Below are 19,490 nucleotides of genomic sequence, written 5' to 3'. Positions count from 1 at the left end.
TAATTGCTCAATAGCCTTTTGGAGGATAAATAAATAATTATTTTATATTGAAACTGTAAAATATGTCCGTGTGAACAACTTAGTACAAGTTATGAGCTTTGTGGTAGAGTGCTTGTTGGTGTTTAGTTTGCATGTTTGAGAGATTAGTTAACGCTCCAAAGTTTGAATAAAATGCTATTTCCTGGGAGACTTAGAAAGTTTCCAAGTGCTCAGCGTTTTCACTGACACCACGATGTTTAGAGCTGCTTATCTCCTAATCTGTGATAGTAATGACCTTGGGCACTTAATAAGAGTTAAAGATTGAACCAATGTGAAGATATTTTATTACTGTGGCTTGGACCGAATCTTCTTGGAATCTCCTAAAATGTGGGCCCCGCAGGGCCACATCGTGCTGCCACTGCTCTGCTCTGCTCTGCCCATGCCCACGCCTTGCTCTGGTGTCGCACAGGGGTGCCATGCCCGTCCATGCCCTGCTCGCCCACTGTGCCCATGCCGTGCTATTGCTGACCGTGCCCTGCTCCTCCCTTGCCCCGTGCTTAAGTAGAGCCCTAGCTCACCCGTCGCGTTCTCTCTCCCTCGCTCGCTCTACTCTGTCTCTCGCCCGCTTTGGATGGATGAGCAAAGCATGCCGCGCTGCGTTTCCTTACTCCTCGCCCAAGCCAAGCACTCCCTCATCTCTCCCTTGCTGCGCTCCTCGCCCTAGCGCCCTCATCGGTCGCCGCCGCCGCTCCATCGCTAGGGCAGGAGGGCCACATGATACCAGGGCGCCTGCTCCCATGGTCAGGCTGCCATGGGCTGCCACTAGCCGAGATGTCTCCTCCCTCGACTACGTGTTGGCCTAGGCATGCTCAAGCACCGCCCCTTGCCGCTGGTGCGCTCCCACGCTGGCCAAATCGACAGGCCCAAGCTCGTCCCCTACTTTGTGTACGTGAGGAAGAAGGATGGTCAAAATGTAAATAGAAACTCTTTCTTGGGTCTAGATGCGAAACTCTTGACTTATGTGAATAGTGTGTGATGTACTGAGGATTGATTTGGGGAAGTTCAGGGGCCTCAGTGCTAAGTGTTTGTCTTTTATGGTTTTTCCTTTTCTTTTATGTTTTATTCGGCTGAAACTTTGAAAATTTGTAAGAAATTGGAGAAAAATCCTAAAATGCCAAACTAATTTTGTTACACTCCACATGACTAGATCTATGCATTAGATATATAATATCACATGTTTTAGTATAAAATTATTGTTGTATTTTTAGATCTATGTTTTTCCTTGGTAAATTAATAGAGGATGTTTGGGTAGTGCAAATGCAGTGAAATTTTTATAGTAAACTAGTATGGATGTGTGTGTGCTCTGGTAAAAATTTCATGTCCAATGGATGTTTATTTACTGAGTTATTGATTTATCATGTGTCACATGCTTTTATTACCATTAAATCTTAATTAACTGTTAGTAAATAATCTGCTTATCCATAAATTATGAAATTCCTATAGTAGCTTTGTTTAGTTAAGATGTGCCTCCCATAAAATTTTCACCTCCAAAATAGACGTTTGGTACAACACCTTTTTATTCCATGTTTATATGTAACTAAACCATCAAGTTTAATAATTACTTAATCTTATGTTTACCACATGCTTTATATATTGTTTATGCCACTGGTTAGCTAAGTACAATGTTAGTTAACTCTGGGTAGTAGTGGTTATATGCGTAGCATGTTGCTTGGTCCTAGACTTGTGTATTTAGTGCAATAATCAACTCACGAACAAGTCCTGATGAGAGAGGATGGGAGTGGAAATTGGAACATTTAATACCCTAGTTTATCCACGTCGATGTGTTGCTTGTCTTGTAAGTTTGTAATGCCTGTGTGTATGCTTGTTTGACTTAAGCATGCATTACATTTATGCATATCATTTAGGAACGATGATGGATTAATGGGTCAACACAAGGATGTTGGCGTCAAGCGGGAAGATGATGAATGATGAAAGTCCTGAAGATGTTGGTTGGATCACATCCCAAAGATGGAGCCAACTAACTTAGTGTTAATAAGTTGCCCAGGCAAGCCTCGATGCATAACCCCTATTTTTAAAGCACTTATTATTATGTTGTTTGTGCATTATTAAATTTTAGGAGTTGTTTGAAACCCACCTACATAAATATTCTATCCTATGAGTCCTACTAGTATGACAAGAATCGTGTAGAATGCCATGCTATAGGGCTACGGTAGAAATCGAGTGATGGACGGTCACTCGCGAGAAATAGGTGATGGTTATAATATTACTACTATCACATGGATTAAGAGATGGATAATAATTGGAAACCGAGAGGGAAGTGGGAAAATAGATTTTTGTTGGGGAATTGGTGGGTGCAACAGGGCGTGGCCCTGGGTGCACGTTTCCCACCTATGTCAGTTAAGGACCATACCATTAGTAGCGATGTGGCAAATTTGAAGGTACCGAACACATAATAGGGTCCTGAGTTATAGTTGACCGTGAAGCTATATACTTTCCTACGACTCAGGGTCCCTAAAAAGTTTATTAGAGTGTTACACTGACCATTCGAGGAGTTGTTAGGAGGCGGGGGATGTCCATGGTAAAACTTATGAGGGGGAAACCTATCATCGGTTCGCGGGATGGGCCTCATAGGGTGGGTTCCCCGGGATGGTTGGGTCGCTTTTAGACCTGGGTTGTACTAGAGGAAAGGTAGCCTTGTACTTGCTCCTTCGAGAAGTATGAGCGTGTGTTTGGGATTGCCTAGCTAGATGTACATCAATTGCAATTACCGCCCTCCTCGGATATGGATACCACTTGTTGCACCACTGCTATCATAGTTAACCCAATTGGAACATGGTGTTGATGATGAGGCTACTGTTGTATTATGAAATATATCATGATTGCTTACCACCTGCTTGAAAGTAGTCTAGGTACTTACCTAGAATGGTTAAGTAAATGAACTTGATGTGACCGCTAAAACTTTAAATATAAGGATGCACCATTAGTGATGATTCTCTGCAAAAATAACTAAATAGCTAGCCAAATAGCCCCTTGCATATCCTTGAGAGTCAGAGACTACTCCCACCTAGTCGTGTAATTCTTGCGGAGTACATTGTGTACTCAGGGTTTTTCCCTCCGTTGCAGGTAATAGGTGGATGTTTGAGCTAACTTTTGTCGTGTGTGGATACCTCCTGGTGGGCTCAGCGAGACATCCTTGTTGTCGCGATTATAGAAGTTTTATTCTTAAAACTCTACTTCTGATTCAATGTTCAAATTTTACCTTCCACTGGTTTTATAAAATGATCTCTCTTCCGCTGCTTTATGAAATCTATTTGTGATAACTCCAATTTTATATAACCTTGTGATGTATGAAATGGCTAAGAATATTATAAGCTTTATTCACTTGTTTATGATCCTGATGAAAACATGGATTTTTGAGTCCTCTCGTAGGGTGTACTCGACAGATTACTGGATTTAACTTGGTCGCTGGTGTACTTAGTGTCAAATGGCTAAAAAGTATACTTGGGATTAAGTTAAATTGGATGGTTCTACCATAGTAGGTTTCTACCTAAGGATCACCCTTACCATAGGAACAAAAAAGATTTTGATGGGACTATTGAGAAACGCTTACCTCCAAAATATCGAGACAGGCCTGCGATACTTTGAGAAGTCAACAAACTAGAGGTTATCCTTGGGAAGGGGGACAATGCAGTAGCAGTGCCTGATGGGAGCGTCTGGAAGAAAAAAAATTAGTTTTCTAGAAACTACCTTACTGGCCAGTGCTGAGTGTATGCCACTATCTTGATCACATGCACATTACTAAAAACGTGTGCGGTAACACGCTTAACACCTTGATGGACACCGAGGGGACATCGAAGGATTCACTAGCCACACGCCTAGACATGCGACACTTGGCAATTAGGAAGGAGCTGCATCCCATGGCGCTAGAGGATGGCCAGTTCGAACTTCTGGTTGCGTCGTGGACCTTGAAGAAGGAAGAAAAGCATGCGCTTATTTCTTTCTTCAATGAACTCAAAGTCTCGATGGGCTACTATGCGAATCCAAAGAGGCTAGTGAACATGAGACAACTCAAGTTCAACTATGGCTATATGAAGGCCCATGACTATCATGTCATTATGACTCAGCTGCTCCCTGTTGCCCTACATAGTATCCTCCCCTAAAGGTCAGCGTCCCAATCATAAAGTTATGCTCGTTCTTCAACGTGATCTCGAAAAAGGTCATTGATGTGTCCACGCTGGACCAGCTACAGCGGGACATAGCCAAAACTCTCGTTAGGCTTGAGATGCATTTTTTGTCGACTTACTTTGATATCTCAGTGCATCTTCTCGTTCATCTTGTTGACCAAATTAGAGCCCTTAGCCCAATGTACATGCATTAGATGTTATCTTTCGAAAGGTTGATGGAAGTTTTTAGGAGGTATGTTAGAAACAGATTTAGGCCAGAAGGGGTATGGTTGAAGGATGGTCAACGGAGGAGGCCACTGAGTTCTACACATATTATTTGGACATCAATAGGGCCAGAGTTCTAGAATCTCGTCACGAGGGAAGACTAGGTGGCAAAGGAATGATCGGGGAGAAATCTATCACAGTAGATGACTCTATTTTTTAGATAGGCATAGTTCACTGTTCCACAGCAAGTAGAGGATGTAATGCCATACATTGACGAGCATAGTCAATCGCTGCAAATTTTGTATCTGAGCAGGTCGCGGCTTGGCTTGATAAAAACATAAGGAGGAATTTGTCAGCTAGTTGCGATGCCGCTTGATTGGAACAACATTGGGTAATCAGCTGGATATCTTAGCCAAGAGACCTTTGAGTACATTGCTTAAGTACCAAGGGTATGAGATCAATGGATTTACATTTTACACAAAAAAGCAAGATGGAAAGAGCACATACCAAAATAGTGGTGTTTGTTTTGATGCTCACGACAAAAATGACAACGTGCAGGCGACGTACTATGGTTTCATAGAGGAGATATGGAAGGTAGACTATGGTCAGTTGAAGGTAGATCTTTTTCACTGCCAGTGGGTCCGGCTTGAGGAAATCACCACCGATAGAGAAGGGTTCACTACCATTGATCTCACCAAGACCGTATGCAGAAACGACCCCTTCATCCTTGCAAAAGATGTTATGCAAATCTTCTATGCAGGAGACAACAAGATAAAAGGAAAGCTAAAAGTAGTCCTAGAAGGAAAAAAGGAAGATTATCGGTGTTGATAGAGTAACGAACGAAGAAGACTATAGGGGCTATCAGAAAATGCCTGCATTCGAGGCAAACGTACCCCTACCTATCTTTGAAGAGGGTGACAAACCTACTTACGTCCGGCGTGATCACACTAAGGCCCTCATTGTTGGACCCGATGAAGATAGTTAGATTATTATTAACTATGTAATCATTATTCAAACATTATATCAGTAATTCATACTTATCTAATTTATATTTTATGCACATCTCTATAATTAAATTATTGACTATGTAATCAAATATTGAGATGATATTCACAAACACTATTATTTGATAATTATAAACCACTAATTAATTATCATAGAATTAAATAATCAAGACACAAATTTTTGTCTAATTTTAGAGTATAAACTAACTGCATTATTGCTAGTAATAAATAAATAAAGAAAAGCAAACTAACCGAACTCCCTATCCTAGCTCAGTGGTTAAGGTCGTACACTCTGTACTCCGAGACCCACGCTTGAATCCTAGGCGGGCCAAACTTTTTTGGTTTTTCATTTATTATTTAGTAGTGCGTTATGATAGGATAAAAGGAAAAATAAAACCAATCTAACCAAACTCCCTATCCTAGCTCAACGATTAAGGCTGCGTACTCTCGACCCCATGATCCACGCTCGAATCCTAGGTGGGGCCAAACTTTTTTTGATTTTTTATTTATTATGTAGTAGTAGTGCTTTACTATGGGATAAAAGAAAACATACAACTAGTTCTAACATAATCCCTATTCTAGCACAGCGGTTAAGGCTCCAAACTAAGAACCCCGAGACCTGGGTTCAAATCCTAGGCGCAGGAATTTTTTTTATATTTTTTATAAAAAAGGCTACGACGGTAGGCAGTCTAGCTGCTAGGTGTCAGCATGGCAGGACCCATCACTGTCGGTTTTGGTTTAAAAACCGACAGTGATTCAAGTTATCACTGTCGATTCCTAGAACCAGCACAGAAGGCCACCTTCATTGTCGGTTTTTAAACCAAAACCGACAGTGATGTCTAGATGCTCCTCGTAGGCCAACAGTGCTCCCGCTGACCACCACAGCAGGAGCACTGCTCCCATCTACCCTGATACTTTAGTTAAAAAAACATACCACGATTGCTAGCCCCTATAAAATGGCCCTTGACCGGGAGCCTCTCAACAGCCAAGTTTTGCCACCCTCTTGCTGCTTATTTCTTACTTTGTTCTCTCTAGCTAGTATACACATCTATGTCCTCTCTGTAGGAGAACTGCTCCACATACAAATTTCAATAAACGTGGTCATCCGCAAGGATGGTGCACACAAAAAGTACTAGAAGAATGTTTCTGAAGATAGAGCAACGCCAAAACTTGGGGACGCCACGAGGTTGATAGAGTCATCCTATGCGGTGTGCTCTGGACTATCTGACCAGAGCGACATAGATTCATCGGTGCTCGGCAACCATTCGATGTGCTCTGGATTGTCTGTTAGAGAGGCATTCAACAATGCCCGACAACCTCTCCGTTTGTCTCCTGAAGGCGTAGCTCATCAGCCATCTCCGACATTCTCTGGCGGCTATTTGCCCCTACTTGGGTGCTAGAAGAATGCTTCTGAGATGGTTATCTTATAATGTGCTTGTACACTTCGATTGTAACATTAACCTAGACGAAAATAGGTTTTTATAATCGTATATTTAATTTTAGTGTCATGTCTTTGTTATCGTGTATGTAATTTTATTTCAAGGTTTCTGTTATTTTATGTTGTATTTCAGTAACCAATATATATATATATATATATATATATATATATATATATATATATATATATATATATATATATATATATATATATCGATGTTTGTCTCTTCAAATGGCAATACATGTATGGATATTTTACATATATATGGCGCCCTAATAATTAATTATCAATCTTTTTTGGGTGGACGACGGTGTTTTTGTACCCATATATGAAATTATGCAATTGATACAAAATTTTTAGACATTATTTGAGCATTAAATAAAGATCACATGATTACTATTTTTTCATAAGAAATGACATTTATTGCAGCATGCATGCAATGCATTTATTGCTACATGCATGCTTGCATGGAAGCATGTGCTGTCAGCCACATCACTGTTGGTTTTCATACAAAACCGACAGTGATCGGGTTACATCACTGTCGGTTTTATTACAAAACCGACAGTGATGGACATCATCATTGTCGGTTTTGTTTTAAAACCGGCAGTGATATATCTGTCCCCCTATAAAAAGGAACCAGGAACATACCCACGCACGCACCCTCACTTCACTCTCATTTCTTAGTTTCACGTACTCTCACTTCTCACTCTTTTCACTCTATGTGATTTGGCCATGGCTTCTGGATATTTCATTGTAGGTATATATATACATATGTTCTCCTCTCTCACATTGTAGCTATGTATATATGCATCATTGATCTATATTTATTTAGTTTGCCACATTTTACTTGGCTTATTTTATATAATGCAATATATATTTCTATTCATATTTCTTGAATTTTATTAGGTACAATGCAATACATATATTCTCCTCTTCCATATTCTAGCTATGTATATATATGCATCGATCTATATTTATTTAGTTTGCTACATTTTACTTGGCACATTTTATATAATAAAATATATATTTATAGTCATATTTCTTGAATTTTATTAGGTGGGATGAACGGACCTCCCCACCACAAGAACTAGGTTTCCCACTCTGGCAATGATCTATTCGATCCTGATGTGGCCATTCCAAACCACCATATTCTAGCTATCGTATGAAATATTTTTAACATCTTATTTTTGGATGCTAATTATTTAATAATTATAGTTTAAATTTTGTAATAAGTGTTGTTTCATAATATGTATGGACTCATTCAAATAATATCATTGTTGCATATGTTGTAGATGATAGCCCCGATAGAGTGGCTGCAAGCAACACTTAGCTTGCTCATGGTGTCGGACATCGTTGAGAACACGTTATCTGCTAATGATGGTCAAACTTGGAAGTGTGAATTAAGCTTCTACATCCCTTCGAGGCTACCATCAGGGCATCAGGAATTTATCTAGCAGACGTGATCACTGATGCCTAGCATGAGAAGCGCCTAGTTCTCTGTCATGCGTAACTGTTTGGTGTCACTTCAGCACATTTGCTATCAGGTGCCTGATTTCTCGCACTTCAAGATAGAAGCTTTGTGTGCTGGTGATGTCACCGTTCCGCAAGTAAGCAAATACTGAGTGAGCTACAACCAAATGGATGTGGTAAAGTCGACGTCAATGATACCTGAGTCATGGTTATTTATTGTATTGTTATTGTAATAATGATCTCTCATTTTTTTTGTTTTGCCCGCTTGCAGGTGGTGCTCCATGACAATACCTATGCTGCATTGGGCATGTTGGCCATTCTAGATCAAGCTACGGAGAGACACGGGTATGACTGTGAGTACTACACTAGGAACCTTGGCCAACACACTACTGCAGGACGCTAGTTCTGCATAAGATTTACTAACGGGGCCAATGGTCCTTCAGTAGGTTACATCTATGGACGATCATGTCACCAGTCTTTTGAGGCACGAGAGAGTGCAATCGTACGGGCATTGGCCTTCATCAATAGTTGTGGTTACAGAATCTGAGACATCAATTACCATGCTTGGATGCAAATGTATGGTGCTGCACATCCACCCCCTCATTAGTGTTTGTTTAGGTTTAATTTACAAGGTTTAAGTTTAATTCGGCTTGTGTTTGTCATGTAATTCATATGTTGTGGAACAAGAACTCTAAATTCTGGTATCATATTGGTCTCAAACTTTTCCTTAGGCTTGCACGTGCCATGGGTGAACAAAACACCAAGTTTGGGATTTTTTGAGATGGTTTGGTACTTTCTCCGATTTAATTGAATTTCCGCGCGACGTAACCGATTAATTAGAGGTTGAACTGAGCCTACCCCCGAAACGATCCGTAATGGTGCCAAACTTTTCCAGGGGCCTTATGTGACTTAGGAACCAATTTTTGGTTGAGGTGGATGCAAAATTCTAGTGTGCCCAACATGTAATTTGGCCTCTTTTGTCCCTTTTAGCACAAAAAAATATAATAATAAAGAAAAAGATTAGAAAAACCTAAGATCTTGTGTGGGGCCATAATTTGGGTGTACATGCTTGCAAAAAAATTTGAAACCATTGGGACATAGGCGGTACAAACATGCTTAGAAGCCATCTCATGTTACAATGACTAAACACCTAGATTCCCAAGGTTTCTATGGTTCATATACATTCCAGTGTCGTATTGGTCTCAAACTTTTTTCAGGCTTGCACATGCCACAGGTGAAGGAACCTCCAAGTTTTGGATTTTTCTGAGATGGTTTGATACTTTTTGCTGTTTAATTGAATTTCTGCACGACGTCACCGATTAATTAAAGGTTGAACTGAGCCTACCCCAAAACAATCTAAAATGGTGCCAAACTTTTCCATAGGGTATCATGTGCCCTAGGGACCAATTTTTGGTCGAGGTGGATGCAATATTCTAGTGTGTCCAACATGTAATTGGGCCTCTTTTGTCCCGTCTAGGAGAAAGAAAAATATAATAATAAAGAAATTGATAAAAAAACCTAAGATTTTGTGTGGGGCCATAATTTGGATGCACGTGTTTGCAAAAAAATTCAAGTCATTTGGACATAGGTGCAACAGGAATATAAATGCGTGAATTTATTCAGTTTTAAAAAGGAAAAAGATTATATATAATCATCACTGTTGATTTCACAAAACCGGCAGTGATGGGTCCAAAACTGATAGTGATGACAAGTATCATTGTTGGTTCCATGTTCAAAACCGGCAGTGATATCTATATTTTTAAAATCAAAATAAAAAAATTGTGCCTAGCCTCGGGTTCGAGCGCGTGTCTCGGGGTCCAGAGTGCGCGGCATTAACCGCTGCGATAGTCTAGGGAGTTCATTAGGTTTTGTATTTTTTTTTTCTTTTTTATCCTATTATAACGCACTATTTAAATTAGAAAATAAAAAACAAAAAAGTTTGGCCTGCCTAGACTTCGAACGCGGGTCTCAAGGTTGATAGTGCGCGGCCTTAACCGCTGCGGTAGTGTAGGGAGTTCGTTAGGTTTAGGTTTTTTATTTTTTATCTTGTTCTAATGCACTATTAAATTATAAAATAAAAAACAAAAAAGTTTGGGTCGCCTAGCATTCCAACACGGGTCTCGGGGTTGAGAGTGCGTGGCCTTAACCACTGTGGTAGTGTAGGGAGTTCATTAGGTTTAGGTTCTTTTAGTTTTTTGTTCTGTTCTAACGCACTATTAAATTATAAAATAAAAAACAAAAAGGTTTGGCCCGCCTGAGATTCGAACGTGGGTCGCAGGGTCGAGAGTGCGCGGCCTTAACCGCTGTGCTAGGATAGGGAGTTCGTTAGTATATGTTCTCTTTTTATTTTTTAACCTTTTAAATAAACCGGTAGTGGAGCTGCATATCACTGCCGGTTTGCCTTTAGCACCGGCTGTGATGTGATGCTACATCATCACTATCGATTTGTCGTTCACACCGACAGTGATGTGCCACGAGTATATAGCCCGATGGCACAGGGTGAATTTTTTCTAAGTCATTTGAACCCCGCACCATCCACTTCCTCCAAGTCGATGGAGCACCGCCAAGCCCCTGCGCCACCGTTTGCCACCCCTCGCCGCCATCCATAGCCCGAGCGCCCTCATCTTCTTCAATGCTGATGTCCGCGCGTCCCCGTACAGCCCACGGTAGCGAGGAAGATGCGTGACGCTGTCCTCCACCTCGGCATCCCCCACCCCACGGTCCTTCACGCTGACATCCCCCACCCTCGGTCCTCCATGACCCCTCCAACCGCGACGCTAACAACTCCCAACACAGTGTGGATTTGAAGGAGCACACAGACAGTAGCGTCCCCAACCTACAGGGTGAGCGCCTCTCTCACTGCGCCCCTTAGGTGTTCGGTGGATTGCCGCTAACCATCGCTACCAACCCAGCCACACCCATGTCGTCGCCTTCCTCCGTGTCAATGGAGCTCCACCACCACTCGTGCCGCCGTCCACAGCCATCACGCCATCCTCTTCTTCAATGCCCGATGCCATCCCTGCCACGCTAGCGCCCTCTTCTTTCTAGATGCCGCTGGAGCACCACTACTGCCCTCGTCTTCCTTGTCCACCCAGCGGTACTGTACGACACAGGCCGTGCCCCCACCACCACGCCTGCATCTTCCAAGACCGAGGCCCTCAGGAGCACACAGAGAGCTACTACCACCCCCCACGGTGAGTGTGTCCGACACTGCCTCTTAGGTGTTCGTTGAAATGCCCATCAGGATGACATTAGCCTGTTTATTCCATTTTCTCTAGATTTCATGTAGAAACACTTTAAATTTCCTTAGTAGCAAATGTTCTTTGATCTATGATAAATAAATTAGCTTAAAACACTATGGTCATTTGAAGCATGGTTGAATACATACTAGTGCTCAAACATACATTGAAATGAGTTAGATGTTGACATTCATGATTTAGTTGTGTTGGAAATTAAAGTTTGAATATTTGAATATAGTCTACAATTTTGCTCGATACACTAAACTTAGTTTGCTTGGTCTACAACATGTTTGAATGACACAGCACTATCAACCTAATTTAGTTAAATATATAGGCAACCATGGCATGGTATGTAGTGCATGTTGGTTGGGTGCCTGGGATCTACCTGACTTGAGAAGATTGCTATGCTCAAGTCAATCAATACCTAGGCAATTGTTACAAAAAATACAACACAGAAGCTGAAGCTTTTAGGGCCTACTATAGTCCAATGAGTGCAAACCATGGCGATCCGCCGGCACTAGAGATTGAAGAGGAGCCACCCGTCGGAGATATGAAGATTAGGAGAATTACTCCTTGGTCTTGAAAAGATGCCATGCTTTTATTTATGGCTATGGTCATTGCTTTTCTTATTTGGAAGTTGATGTAGGCTTTGTTTCATAGAACAGTAGGTGGACTTTGTTGTATGAGGCCAATCAAACAATGCATTTGTTGTACGTGAACTATATGTGGACTTATTATTAGACTTTGCATTAAATCTCTATTAGTTAGGTAATATATATATGCACAAATTCTACTAGTAGTTGTACGCAGCCAAAACTGACCACGATCATGTCACAGCCATGACTCGTCAGTCGCCCAGTTAACCCTATCGCCCAAGAACTGATAGGCAACAAGAAGCGACTGATATCACGGGTGGGAAGGAGAGCCGCATGATCGACAAACTGGTGGCGGTAACAATCAGGACGGTGAGAACGAGGTACCATGGACCCCTACCACTCTTCTCGAGCTAGATCAAGATGACCAGGTAACTTAGGTATCATGTGACTAGGTAGCCACACACGCTAATTAATTGAGAGTCTATTAGCTTACTTGGTGTCTCCAGCAGGAGGTTCAGCCTGATCGAGCAGCCAGATGGTTCGGGTAGCAAGCAAGGCCAGAACCAAGTGAGGCGTGTCATAGCTTCCTACTGGTAGGAATGCACACTAGCACATTACTGAGTTTGACCAAGTCGGGGAGCCGCTCGCACCTAAAAAAGCTATGGCCAAATACAAGACTATCATTGGGACACTTGTAAGGGACTACATCCCGATTAAGTACAGGAAGTGGATTGAGAAAGATGATGACCCATGGAGGGTTCCTAAAGTGAGAAGGATGACATATGGGAGAAATGGATCCCACAGTATTTTCACTTTCCCATAGGACTATGACAAGGAGCAAGTAAAAAAAAATAAAAGAAATCATGGGGACATGCTTCAAGACTTTCAAGGGGATATTGTACAAGAAATTTATCCTCGAGGATAAAAGACCAAATTGGGATGGTGGACAGTACGCCAAGAATAAGGACTTTTGGTAGGAATTCAAAGCAATATAGGCAATCCGAGGAGTACTTGAAACTGAGCAGGAAGAATAAGGAGAACTCGCTTAAAGCGACGAATCCTCATAAACTTGGCTCTCGTGGCTACATCAGTAAGATGGATGCATTTGAAAGGGAACTTGAGGTGGAACGCCTTGGCGTTGAGCCTGAGACTGCCAATTGGGAGCCCAGATCGATATATTTCTATACGACGAGGGGGGTACACCACGGCCCGGACGAGAGCTTTAGCTCCACAAATCCAGCCATGAGTAGCCTCGTCTAGAGGATCTTTGAGGTAAATGATGAGGTGAGGAAAGGGACCCGTAGTGCTAATAGGGAGAATGACGTGCTCACCCAAGCACTCGGAAACAAGGAGCACCCTGGTCGCACTAGAGGAGCCGGTCTTATTCCTTGAAAAATAGCATTCGTGGAAGAATCTTCCACTTATCGGAGCCGCTGAGGGGTAAAGCGGCACAAGAGGCAAATTATATGAGGGTTCTAAAAGAGATGGAAGACAAATTTGAAAAATGGATTGATGAAAGGGTTCAAGAAAAAGTCAATGTACTTATGGCGTCCACGGGATCAGGAGTAGTACCATAAGAACCTATTTCAACTAGCTTTAGCCCACAGTTTAGGGGTCGCAACAGCTACGGATCGACCCCGCTCGACGATGAAGAGGTGAATGCGCCTCATCCGGTGGATAGCATCATCGAACCCATCAATGTCAGGCTGTACATCCATCAGCAATGGGCAACTGACAAGGTGGCGGTCGACCAGGCCTGGCCTACGGGAGACGGGACCATTAATGGTCGCCCAATTCCAACGGGGCATGTCCACATCAGCATTGATACTATACTTGATAAGAAGTATAACAAGATGCACATTGATTACCCCGCACAGGAAGATAGGCAACGCCTTGTTTAGAACAAGGGCGCTCATGTGGCCTGGTGCAAGCACTTCATTAAGCTTGATCATAAGTTGTCTTCGGATGATGATGAGGACAACGGCAAATATTCACCGCCCAGAGATGATCACTCACCATCTCCCAATAGAGGAGATCACACTACCTTCCCTGCTTCCTTGTCATCACCCCCGAGAAGACAGAAGTCTCCTCTTCCTCCTCGTCCTCCATCTTCATCAGCCCCAACAAAAGAGAAAACTCCTCCTCCTCCTCCCTCTTCATCACCCCGAGAAAACATAATTCTCGTCCTCCTCCTCCTTCACAACAGCCCAAAACAAGATCTAAGGCATCCTCGTAGTCGCAGAAAAGGTCCTCGGATTTGATCGCTAATGCTCCCAAAGTGGACCAACAAAAAAAGAAAAGGACAATGAGTGGCAGCGTTACAAACTTGATGAACCAACAAAAGCCAGAAGTAGCCTCCAAGGAAGACAAAGTTAGATTCTGGAATCTATTTGCCTCACTGCCTAAGTGGAGGGTGCAGTCCGAATTCAATAGGCAAACAGAGAGTAAGCACAATCAATTAAGAGTCAAAGAAATACATCATGAAGATCAAAGGAAGATAAACAAGATTGTCGAAGACAACCCCGGATTAACCAGGGATGATGCCGCGAACATCTATTATGATTCACTATATGAGACGGCAAGACCGGCAATGCAGTTTCAAAGAGGCAATTTCTTGGTGGACGAAGAGGAGTATAAAAATTTGACAACATATATGCGTGACTTGCATGATTATTACATGGCCCAAGCACTTGAGACGGGGCAGGCGGGTTTCGAAATATATTATCCGCCCGTCGCATTTTTCATTATCCTAATGAAGAGAAGCACTTTGTCGATTGGGATCACTTGTTTTAGCTATTCCAGAGACGTGATCTCGATACACAAATGTTGACGCTATGGACTATGTAAGTACCCTACTCATACGATATTATAATTAATTACTCTCTCGATACACAAATAGTTAACTGACTGTACATTCCCCATGAATTATGCAGGTGTGTAGCAAAACATTGCTTCAAAACAAAGTACGCTCATATGTCTTTCTTGGACCCCGAGCTAGTCAACGAGAGAACATGCGGAGGCATGCATGGAAATAAAGTGGAAGATCTGACAGAGACACTGACTGCCTATTTTCAAAAATTTCAAGATGAGTAATAAAACTGAAATACTTCTAGCCTACAACTGGGAGTATGTGTTCTCTGCTCTTATTTTTATGCTTGTTTTTTGTAGTTACAATTATTCATTAACTAGGGTTTTATGATTGCAGCAACCATTTCATCTTCATTGTTGTCGATATTAAAAGAAATCTGTATCAAGGTGTGGGACTCGAAGAAAAAGCCACTTTCTTTGCTTGATCCCCTAGTCGAAGTACTTAATCCATAAGCGAACCTAATAACATATTATTTTCTAATCGCACATAGCATGTTCTAATGTTGTCCCTTTTTCACACTTTATAATGTGGCACAGTGTCCAGGCAAGAATGGTCGATGGGACAAAGGTCCCATTCCAGGTTGCACCAATGCAATTGTAGACTCTAGACTAGACGGCGGGAAACAATGAATGCGGGTTCTACGTAATGTGGGCAATGCTTCGTTACCTCAGCGTAAAATCGGAGAGGTAGGTAGATGCTTTGGTGTGTATAATTCCCACTTCATTTATATTTGTTAATTCACTAACAATTTTTGCCTTTCGAAACCGGTTTTTTTTAATGACAACGCAAGAAATTTAAACACAATAGGTGTTAGAAATGGAGGTCATAGCACTGTCATCGGAGCTAGTTGCCTTCATCGTATCAGAGTGCTTGGAAAAAAAGGAACATTCTCTATTGCACAGTCCGTGAAGTAAAAGGCGCAGTACGGGCCAGAGCGGCTCCTAGACTATTATAATTTTTTTTTATTTCAAGGGATCGAGAGCTTCATAAGTACATTTGAACTGTAATCGTAACATTTATAATGTTTAATGTTGAAGGACATGCCGTCTATGTAGCGAAACCTGATTCCACCAAAAAAAATATAAAATAGTAAATACGAAAAGGAGATCACTGTCGTTAGCACAAAACCGACAGTGATGGTAAAGAGGGCACTGCCGGTTCCATAGCACGAGCCGACAGTGTTGATTGAGCCATCACTGTCGGCTTGAAATCCAAATCGGCAGTGTTGCTGAAGACAACACTGTCGGTTTGACGTACCAGTAGGCAGTGATGGCTCGACCAACACAGTCGGCTTGAGCCATGAACCAACAGTGATGGCTTGCTCAACACTGCCGGCTTGAGACACAAGTCGACAGTGTAGGCTTGCGCTTGAGCCAAGAACCGACACTCTTGAAGCAAACATCACTGTCGGTTGGGTCTACAAACCGGCAGTGTTGTTCAACTAGACAATGCCGAGTGGAGCCAGGAACTGACACTGTTGCCTGTAGATTAGTGTCGGTTTTTAGGAACCGACAGTGATATCAACCCTCCATCACTATCGGTATGCCACTGCCGGTTCAAAATCCGACAGTGAAGGAGCTTTTTGAACCGACAGTACGTGATATCAAGATCTGGGGTAGTGTCGTGCCTACTCCTCTTTGCCCCTTCCGTCCTCTTCAACTTCTATCCGCTGCACCATGCTAGTCGTTCGTCCTCGGATCCCACACACCAAGGAGCACATACGAAGTGCATGCTCGTACCTGGTGAAGAGTAGAGCGAGGAGTACTTCCAAGCAGCGACGAAGCCAGCGGGGGGGGGGGGGGGGCTACTCGTGCTCCAGCCCCCCCTACGGCCATGATTTACATGGAGCCCGGGCTTAGCCCGGGCTACTGCCATGAGGAGGAAGAAGAAGGCAAGGAGGGGCTGGAGGAAGAAGAAGAGGAAGCCAGCCCTGGCTTCGTCGATTCCTGGCTTCGTCGCTGTTTCCAAGCGGTAGCCAAGCACACAGTCCTTGATCAGTACGTAGTTTGCTTATATATCTTGCATCCGTTTGTTCAGCAGACAAAAGCATATAGGCAGTTTGAACATATGATGAGGCAGAGTCATTTTCTACGACAATCATTACATGGTTTGCTTAGATATATCTTGTACCCAAAATTGAAAGAAGATAGCAATTTGTATTTTCTTTGACATTTCTGTAAAGAATTTGAGTTTGCAATTTTATTGTTTGCTTGTGTTGCATATGCATTTGATGCTGATTTTCCTTCTATAAAGCTTGCAGGCGATGGTTGGTGGAAAAGTTGAATACCTACTTTAATGGGGGGAAATAAAAGTCAAGGTGACAATTCTTGGTGGAAAAAGTACGTGTGTCTATTGTCACTGACAAAAACTACCACACACTTCTGTATCATGTTATCTGCTTGTTATGTTGCTTTTGTATGTAAATGCGTATATACGCATAAAGCCTACTTCAAATTTGATATGTATTGTGTACTGTTGAAATTACATCATATATGATATAATGCAAGAGATAACTCTTCTAATCAATCATGTATCTTCCTGTGTACTGTATTGAAATCCCATCATATAGGATAGAGTTTGCTCTTGTTGCTTTTACCAGCTCGATGCACTAACCATGCATTTGCTATGTAGATTTGTCAAGAAAAAAAAAACTTATGTATTTTTTGTATAGAAAAGAATATTTAGGGTTATAATATACGCTCTGTTCGGCTGCTCGTAAAGCCACTTGTCATGAAGTATGTAGACTGTCAAAGTATGAGTACTTGTCAAGAGAAGTGTCTGTGTCGTCCGCTCAACTTTTTGTCCGCCCAAGGCACGACTCCCATGCCTACTCCTCCTCCTTGCCCCTCTAGTCCTCTTCCAAATCTATTTCAATTCTCAGGAAGGAACTGCATATTCACGCACGTACGATGACCAACGAGCGAATTGTCATTCCATGTTTCATTAGCTAGCTAGTCCTAGGAGGACGTGTACGACGAGAGCGGCTCAGAGGTCGGTGGCTGAACCAACGTTTTTTTGAGCAGGCAAAAACAACCAGCCCCACAAGCCAATGAGATCGATGATGGGAGACAAAGAGACCACAACCACATCAATGCATGTACTGTGGAGTACGGTATGCCACAACATGACAACAAGACTGCTGCTGGGTTTTCTCTGCATGCAAATGCATGCATGGTTGCCATGTCAAGATAAAGTATGGCACGACGATGAGGCAAAGAGGTTGCAAGAAATGGGAGTAACATGTGGTTCACCCTCTCACGATGATTGGGGCAGGAAATGAACAAATGCGCGCGCCATCTGGCCGCCTCTTTTCCTTTACATCCTATGCACGCTAGCTGGTAGATGAGACTAGCTCCCGTTCGATTTGAATCCCCAACCACAGAGTCCAGCATATCACCCGTTTGAAATATGAAGCAGACCCCAACCAAGAACAAGAACAGGAATAGGAAAAGGCATAGATCAAGCGAGGGTAAGAGTACTGAATCGAAGCTGCCATCGCCGACCAGATCGAGACCAAATTAAGGCCACCGCCAGAAAAACTCAACAAAATTGAGAAGCCAACACGAACAAAATTCAAAACAAATCATGGGAGCTCGGAGGTGGGGTGGAAGTCAATGCCTCAATGGAGAAGAGACACTTGCGGCGGCTGGCTGCCCCTGCTCACGCTGCACCGTGCGCGTGGAGGACGCCATACCTTAGGAGAAGCTCATTATCCAGGTGTAGGAGAACACGGTCGTGCATGTGGAGTAACATGGAGGATCTGGTGCTTCCACATCCGAGGGTAGGAGCTCAGATTTGGCTAGAAAGGCAGCCTAGCTCGCATTAAGGGCTACTTTGGCAGCAGCATTCCCCGCCGGGTTCCCTGCGATTTTCCAAGACGAGAAACCCGTGGGCGGATCTCTCCCCGTGAAATCCCCTGCTGCATTTGGAAGATCGCAGAGACGTGGAATACGTCCCCCTTCCTCGCGTTTTTCACGGGGGAGCAATCCACGCCGCAAGAGGCCGGGCGCGCTTCCCTGCCACGAGTCGCGACGCCTCCTTCAACTCCAAGTCTCCGACAGGCGTGCCGCTAGCCAGCCGCGCGATGTGCAGCTTGCCCACCGCGCTGCCCCGTGCTCCCCGCTGGCCTCGCTTAACGACCTGCCTGATCTCTCCTCCCCGCCGCCGCCGGCCTATCCGCTACTAATCGCGTCCCGCCGGCCTCCATCTCCATGCAGCCGCGCTCGCCGGCGGCGGAGGCCGCGGGCGCCACCATGGTGCCGGGCCTGGGCGGCGTCGAGCCGGCCGTCACGCTGGACCAGGTGCCGCACTGAAGCGACCCCGACCATCGCATCTTCCTCGCCTCCACGCCCGACGAGGCGTCCGCGGAGGGCTCCGGATCCGACGCGACCTCAGCGTCCGGCTTCATCTCCTTCTCCGACCCGCTCACGGGCGACGACGGCGCTAGTGCGGGTGGCCGCGCCGGGGGCGCCTCGCGCTTTCCCGT

The sequence above is a fragment of the Miscanthus floridulus genome, chromosome 1, assembly GCF_019320115.1.
Source record: "Miscanthus floridulus cultivar M001 chromosome 1, ASM1932011v1, whole genome shotgun sequence".
NCBI lineage: Eukaryota > Viridiplantae > Streptophyta > Magnoliopsida > Poales > Poaceae > Miscanthus > Miscanthus floridulus.
Note: the sequence above shows the minus strand (reverse complement) of the source record.